Source organism: Vulpes lagopus, chromosome 21 (genome assembly GCF_018345385.1).
Source record: "Vulpes lagopus strain Blue_001 chromosome 21, ASM1834538v1, whole genome shotgun sequence".
In the NCBI taxonomy this organism is placed as follows: Eukaryota; Metazoa; Chordata; class Mammalia; order Carnivora; family Canidae; genus Vulpes; species Vulpes lagopus.
This window is the reverse complement of record NC_054844.1, coordinates 20,271,464-20,280,401: the sequence shown is the minus strand read 5'-3', so window position 1 is coordinate 20,280,401 and position 8,938 is coordinate 20,271,464.

The window sequence follows — 8,938 nt, the reverse complement described above, 5'->3', positions numbered from 1 at the left end:
AACCTACTTGATACAAAAATGACTCTTGAAACCCTCCAAATTAAAGAGTTTTTCTAAAATGTTCCTTGTTATATAATATGATAAACCAGAATGGTTCACACTTGGTTATTTTGATAAGCTGTGATTTTTAAAAATCTGCATATAAATCTCAAAATTCATTTGACTATTATTGATGAAAATATGGAAATAAGAACAAGCACACCACATGGAAGACTGTCTAGACAAGAATGTGAAGGGTTATGACTGAAATAATTTATTATTACTGAGAGCCAACATTATGCTTAGCATTAGGCAAGGCATCCAGAGAATAGGATCCCAGTCATTGAACTCACACTTTAGGCCAGACACACAAACAGCCAAATCATAAATCACAACAGCTAAGAAAATGGTATACATTTGACAAGTGTGAATTTTAACGATTTACTTTCAAAGCAATAAAAAACTAAGAGATATCAGAAATAATCATCATAAAGATTGTCAATGCATATTATTAGTCAAATCCCAGAATTAGCCACCTGCCTGATTTGGAAAGCAGATTTTTGACATTTAACAATCATGGGAATGCATACTTTTAGCAGTAGTATTTATAGAACATTTTATCGCATGATATTATGAAAAGCAAATTATGCTCAGCATAATTCTTAAGCATAATTCTTTGTGTGCATAAATTTACTAATTTCCACTTTCCATTCCTTTTTGCCTTCATGAGCACTGGCTTTGTCTGATGCACAGGAACAGTGAGCCAGTAAGATTAATTTTTCCTTGTCTTTTTCCTTTTAGAGTAAACTTGTATATGCAATCATATGGATATAAATGTCACCCCAGCTCAAGAAACCAGAAAACCAAAATCCTCAAATATTTTTCTTGTTAGTTTTCCAAAGGATGTTAAAAGCTTGGCAAATAGCTTTGTGATTAGAAACCTACACTCACATACAGTTCACAAATGTTCTTTCTCTCTTTACCCTACTGTGGAAATCGGGTGGTATTTAGGCTTTGACCAACATAAAATATCTCTGGATCTTTGTCTCCTCCTCTGTTAAATGGGGGTAATGCCCAGTTCTCATGAGAATTAAATCAGTTAATACATGCAAAATGCAAAAATAGGAGATCTTCAGTATACAATAACAGTGAGTCTTATTATCTAATGCCATATTTATTTAAATAATATAATAATCATGGAGATTCCACATTGTCCAAGTTAATCATGCTAGAAAAATGTAATGAAAAATAGAGCTGACAGATATGTTTTTAAATTGCCTACAATGAAACCCCAAGGAAATTAAGGCATTTGTTTTATGTTTGGGAGGAAATAAAGCATGAGAATTAGAGGGAACCCCATGAGAGGTAATTATTTCATTTACAAGTCCCTCAATAAAAAGGGCATGACTATTAAATGGGAATGGATATAAATTTTGTGGGTCTTGAAGCTTATACAGTTTGAGGTTCTCTTTAAGATGATATATATAATTATTATATATATTACCATAATATAATACATAAATATATGTTTAACACACAGTTAAGTACTTCCATGTAGATGGGATCCATGTACATAAGGATCACAGAAACTTACTTTTTTTGTTCTCCCCATTTTATTTATTTTTTTAATGTAATTCAATTAATTAACATATAGTGTACTACTAATTTCAGATGTAGAGGTCAGTGATTCATCAGTCTTCTTTTTTTAAAGATTTTATTTATTTATGAGAGACACAGAGAAAGATGCAGAGGTATAGGCAGTGGGTTCCTGTGGGGAACCCAATGTGGGACTCCAGGTTCATGCCCTGAGCCGAAGGCAGACACTCAACCACTGAGCCACCCAGGAGTCCCCATCAGTCTTATACAATACCCATTGCTCATTACATCACATGCCCTCCTTAATGTACATCACCCAGTTACCCTATCTCCTCACCCCCGCCCCTCCAGCAACCTTCAGTTTGTTTCCTACGATTAAGAGTCTCTTATAGTTGATTTGTTTTCCTGTCTGATTTTGTCTTACTTTTCCCTCCCTTCCCCTATGATCTGCTGTTTTGTTTCTTAAATTCCACATATAAGTGAAGCTATATGATAGCTGTCTTTCTCCGATTGACTTATTTCACTTAGTGTAATACCCTCTAGTTCCATCCATGTCATTGCAAATGGCAAGATTTCATTTTTTGATGGGTGAGTAATACTCCATTGTGTATATATACCACATCTTTTTTTATCCATTCTTCTGTTGATGGACATCTGGGCTCTTTCAATAGTTTGACTATTATGGACATTGTCACTATAAAAACTGAGGTGCAGGTGCCCCTTCAGATCACTACCTTTCTATCTTTGTGATAATACTCCCTAGTTCCATCTATGTCATTGCAAATGGCAAGACTTCATTTTTTGATCGTTGGGTAGTATTCCATTGTTTATATACCACATCTTCTTTATCCATTCATCTGTTGATGGACATCTGGGCTCTTTCCATAGTTGGGCTATTGTGGACATTGCTGCTATAAACATTGGGGTGCAGGTGCCCCTTCAGATCACAACATTTGTATCTTTGGGGTAAATCCCTAATAGTGCAATTGCTAGGTCATAGGGGAGGTCTATTTTCAACTTTTTGAGGAACATTCATACTGTTTTCCAGGGTAGCTACCCACTTGCATTCCCACCAACCGTGTCAGAGGGTTCCCCTTTCTCTGCATCCTCACCAACATTCGTTGTTTCCCATCTTGTTAGTTTAAGCCATTCTGACTGGTGTGAGGTGCTAGCTCATTGTAGATTTGATTTTTATTTCCCTGATGCCAAGTGATGTTGAGCATTTTCTCATGTGTCTGTTGGCGATTCATATGTCTTCTTCAAAGAAATGTGTGTTCATGTCTTCTGCCCATTTCTTGATTGGATTATTCTTTGGGTATTGAGTTTGTTAAGTTCTTTATAGATTTTGGATACTAGCCCTTTGTTTGATAAGACATTTACAAATATCTTCTCCCATACTTTGAGTTGTCTTTTAGTTTTGTTGACTGCTTCCTTTGCTGAGAATCACAGAAACTTAAACTTCATTAGCTTCGTTGTGGATCTGCCCCTGCTATGAGATAAGGTGAACTTCAGATCCTTCCAACAGTGGAGAGTAGAAATAAGAAATAAGGGTAAAGGCTAATGCTTTGAAAAGGAGTTGTGGAAGCCAATTAACAAAATCTCACTTGTGTTGGAAACTGCAGGAATTAACAAGGCCCATCTGTATGTCCAGAGGATGTAGCATGGACATATACACACCATTAGAATAAAATCCCGTTAAGATCATCTTCTATAAAAGATGCTGCTTACCTGGTTCTATCCATCAAAGTACCCAGTATCAACACCAGGGTCAAGGGACACCTGGTTGGCTCAGCGGCTGAGCATCTGCCCTCAGCTCAGCATGATCCCGGATCTGGGGATCGGGTCCCACAGTGGGCACCCTGCAAGGAGCCTGCTTTTCTCTGTATGTCTCTGCCTCTCTGTGTGTGTCTCTCATGAATAAATAAAATCTTTAAAAAGGAGACCAGGGTCGAAGTAGAGCATACACAGTTGAAATGCACAAAATAATATCTGCACAGACCGCTTAACACTGATTGCCAAAGGATTTGTCCTGAGTGTATTTCATTATCTCATTTGACAAGTACTTATTGGGAATTTACTACATGGCAAGCCTTGTTCTAGGCAATGGGATGCCACAATAGCAGAACCGATTTTAAACAAATAGGGCAAACAAAAACCTTTTTGATTCTTACCTTCTATTCAGAGAACCACTCCCCCCCCCCCAAAAAAACAAACAACACAAATAAGCAAATCTCCTAGCACCTTTGCATGTGCCATGAAATATAAAATCGAGAAGGGAAAAGGGAGGAATCCGATTTTAAAGATCTAGGCCCACGGAAGGCCTCCCTGCGAATGTATATTGGAATAAAAGACTTGAAGAGGGAAAGATTTAGAGTAGCAAGGCATGTGGATAGCTGAAGAGCAGGAATTCTAGAAAGAGGAAACATTGAGTTCAAATTGCCTAGAGCAGAGTCTGGCACACTGCGAGGGTTCAACAATATGGATTCAACAAAAAAGCAAAAGTGGGTTGGACTGATGCAGATGAGTTTAAGGAGGTGACACAGGAAGGAGAGCCATTTGTTTTTCCTTCTGGCAGTGTGGACCTGCAACAGAGGAGCAGATGCCTCTGCTGTGGGGCTTACGTGACTGGGTAGCACCTGGTGCCACTGTGCCATTTACCTAGGATGGATGCCCTGAACCATCAGGCTTGTCCTGCCCACTCGGCATGGCTTTAACTTCATCCTCTTCAGGACCACACTCTTCCCCTCACGAAGAACTCCGGGACTGGTCACATCCCAGCAGCTCTGAGGGCCGGGGCTGTGACGCACTGCATTCCTGTCAGTCCTTAGTTCCAATCCCAGCCACAGGGACCTCACCCTGTTTACTCACTCCACGTGACCGTTCTACAGAGTCCACACAAATGGCAATGCTATTTTATCATGGTAGTTGGCATAAAGCAGTCTTCTATACTACTGGGATAAATGCAGCACTTTTTTTTTTCATAATACCGAGCAAAAATAGAAAGCAGATTCTATAGTCAGGTCAGTGAATTGAATCAGGAAGAGCAAGTTGTTTATGACAACCTAAAAACTCACCTTCTGTATTTCACAAGGAAGAGAGCACAATTCTCAGAAAAATCCAACAGCTTAACTGCGTGCACGTTGCAATGGTGTACTAAACTTCTTCTAGTTACATATCCTGAGTTACAGTTCATTTTCATTGGCTCACATAAACACTCAAGTCTGTAAAATTTAGTAGTGTGAACAGTGTCAGGCTAAAAGTAGACTGGAAAGAATTTGTTTATATATTACAACTATAATAATTTGAGAGACTGTAATGAGCTATGGGTTAGCCTATCATTTATTCTTGCATCCTACCATGATCCTTTCTTGCAGCCATCCTGGAGACATTCATGCTTCACTTCTCTAAGACAGATCGTAGCAACTAAAACTCTTAAGTCTCTAATAACTGAGCACTCACTATGTGCCAGGCTCTAAAGGAAGGGTGCTATTTAAAATCACCGATACCCTGGGGAAGAAAAGTACTAATATTAGTCTTCCTATTTTACAGCTATGACAATTTAAACTCAGATAAGGCAAGTAACTTGCCCAAGGTCACACAGCCTATTAGTGTCTAACCTGGGATTAAACCATAGAGCTATAGGATGCTAGAGCTGGAGATATTAACTATATTCTCCACATCCCAAAGTGTTAATCCTGATAGGAGAGCAGGATCAAGCAGGGGGCAGCTAGTATCAGCCTGACCCTTACACACAACTTCCCAAGAAACCTCCCAGGGATAGACATTATTATTTGTCTCGCTTTCCTCTCATAATGGAAGCCTGGTTTTGTTTGTTTGGTTTGGGATATACCTAGTGAAATATTTTTTCATCTTTCTTTGCAGCCACATGACGCATGGCCCATGATATGTAAATTCAATTTTGTGGGGCGGTTCTGGGAAAGCTTGTGTTTCTAACCTTTCCCAGAAGGAAACAAGGGACAAGCTTGACCCGAATCTTCCTTCCTCCTTTCTTCCTGCCTCAAATGTGAATGAGAGGATAGTGGAACGTGCAGCTTCTACTTTAAAGCCATGGGGGAAACTCCAAAACAAAACAAAACAAAACAAAACAAATCTTGGCAATGAAATTGAACTCCTGAACCCACGTCAGACTACCTATTCCCAGACAACTTGTTATGAAAAAGAAATAAATCCTTATTTATTTACACTACTGTTGCCCAAGTCCTGCATTATCTGTAGAGAGACACTGGTAGCTGACATAGGCCCCTGAAGCCCAGCTTCTTCCTGGGGCAATAGTCTATTCTTGTAGCCCAAACACTTAACCATCAAGCAAGGATTTAAATGTTCACAAGTTACAGAATCGAGGCCCAGCTAGTTACTTTGAGGTCAGCCATTTCCTTATTTTATGTAATGCAATGTGTTTCCTTTCTATCATTTGTTCATTCTCTTTTGTTTTCTGTGTATATGCTTGTTTCCTCCACTCAATTTCATATTCCTTCCAGGACAGGGAAGCACCCTGCATATACCGGGAACTGATAAATCCTTGTTACATAAAATACAGTCAATCAAAGGGTAACTTGAACACTGAGACATGATTTTGCTCTCTTTCTATGCTCACCACTTACTTTCAAGTGGTCTGTGTTTAACAATAACAGAATACTCAAGAGTTATATCGAATATTGGTATTATCAAGTGACAAACTAATGTTAAAATCATATGATGGGGACACCTGGGTGGCTCAGTTGGTTAAGCATCTGCCTTCAGCTCAGGTCATGATCCTGGGATCCTGGGATCGAGCCCCCAGTATTGGGCTCCCAGCTCTGACCAGAGAGTCTGCCCTCCCTCTCCCGCGGCCCCTCCCCCTGCTTGTGCTCTCTCGTGCTCTCTTTCTCAAATAAATAAATAAAATCTAAAAAATAAATAAATAAATAAATCACATGATGATCTCCAGCCTATCTCTATCTGCCCTTGATTCTCATGTAACTAACCAAATCAAGAAATGTGTTCTAATTTGGCTTTTATGGAAGTCCCAACTAAAGAACCATAATCTAATGTGGTATTTTTAGGATAGCAAGGGTAGAAGACTCCGTTCATTTTAGTGAAAAGAGACATTGTTTCCCAAAGTTACCAGGGCTGTCTTTCTGAAACCATCAATGTATGCCTGTCCTTGTGACATCAATAGAGACATGAAATCATCTGAAGATTAAAATGGTTGTCAGAGGGATGCCTGGGTGGCTCAATGGTTGAGCGTCTGTCTTTGGCTCAGGTTGTGATTCTGGAGTCCCAGAATCAAGTCCCATATCGGGCTTCCTGCATGGAGCCTGCTTCTCCCTCTGCCTATGTCTCTGCCTCTCTCTGTGTGTCTCTCATAAATAAATAAATAAATAAATAAATAAATAAATAAATCTTAAAAAAAATAAATAAAATGGTGTCAGAAATGTGTGGTGTTATAACTTAAAGCCATGGTACCCAAAGTTTGGTCCCCATATCAGCAGCATTACCTGGGACTTGGTAGAAATCAAAATTCTCAAATCCCAGAAATCTCTGTTTAAACAAGCCCTCTAGGTGACTGTGATAATGCTAAAGTCTGGGAACTACTGCTTTTTACTAGATTAATAATGATAGAAGGAAATAATCGAAGTGCCTGGGAAGCATCTGGAAGAAGAAAGACAAGAAATGAAGGAGAGAGAAGGGAAAAGAAGGCAAGCATGATGTTCAATTGTGGGGTGCTTTTCTTTTTTTTAATTTTTATTTATTTATGATAGTCACAGAGAGAGAGAGAGAGAGAGAGAGAGAGAGAGGCAGAGACACAGGCAGAGGGAGAAGCAGTCTCCATGCACCGGGAGCCCGACGTGGGATTCCATCCCGGGTCTCCAGGATCGCGCCCTGGGCCAAAGGCAGGCGCCAAACCACTGCGCCACCCAGGGATCCCTGTGGGGTGCTTTTCATAATTATCCTGCAAAATCCTCTGTGTGTATAGAAACTGGTGAAGGCATTGAGTTCTGGGTACAGTTTAACACAGGAGGAAAAGAGACATCGTGCAATCAAACAGAAGGGTCAGGGGTGGTGCCTGGGTGACTCAGTCGTTGAAGCAACTGGCTTTTGGTTTTGGCTCAGGCTGTGATCCCATGGATCCTGACATAGAGCCCAGCATCTGGCTCCAAGCTCAGCGGGGAGTCTGCTGGAGATTCTCTCCCTCTGCCCCTTCCCCCACTCATCGTCAAGCTCTCTCTCTCTCTCTCAAATAAATAAGTAAATCTTAAAAAAAAAAACAAACCACACACACGCGCACAAGGGGGACAGGGAAGGGCCCATTGGTGTCTGAACTACATAAGGAATCTCCCTAAATTAGTTCTCCATTAGTTCTATTTGACACAGAATCTAAGTTTCTTGTAAATACTTGTCTGCTCCTGTCCTATCCTGTCACCCCCTGTACAAGTGCACCACCACCCCATACACACTTAGAAGAATATCCATATTGTTTCAGAACTTCTTTAATTGTACTTTTATCAACTTCACTCCTTGCTCTCGGGCCTTGATGTAATATCCTGATAATTGTTTTTTCTCTCAGATCACCCATGAGATTCAAGGTTCTTCCTGGCAGTGGATTTCCTGTTGTCTTTAAGGAATCTTTGGAGGAAAATATCCTTTCAAAAGGAGTTGCTGCAATTCTTCCACTTTGAGACTCTGACCTTCCACTTACATGTAATTTGTACTCTTACATTGATTTGCGATTCTCTCCATCAAACCTACGAGCTTTTTTATTCCAGGGTGTTATTAACCTTTGTGTCCCAATGACATGTAACAGTGCCCAGCACATAGTAAATACTCAGTACATGTGTGTTGAACAAAATAATGATGTCATCAATAGATACTAACCTTTCCAAGGCCTTGGCTTCCCCCCCTTGTGCTGGAGACCTTCCCTTTGCCTGCCAAATCCACTCTCCATCACCTCTACTCCCTTGCACTCTGACTTCTCACTGGGTTTGTCTAGCCTAGAGCTGCAACAGGAGACTGGAAGCAGAGAAGACAGTGAGTTTAGAGTACCTATTCCCCTGCTACCTCCTTCCCTGTGGGGTCACCTTGAACTGACTGTGTTCCTTGACCTGAGGTCACTACTCCTTTCAAGATGGCCTCCTCTATGCTCTTCCCCATTCTAGTAACATCTTCCCACTCAATCCTTTGAGATAAAGAATAGTAGTAATTCTGCTGACCCTAGCTTGGCTGGCTGCACTTTACTCTGTGGTTCCTCCACACCCTGCCCACACCCATGTCAATGGGCCCATTTTTAAACCATCCTCAAATGATTCTGATCTGAGTGTACCATCTGTCTACCACTGGGACATGATTCATATAACTGCCAAAC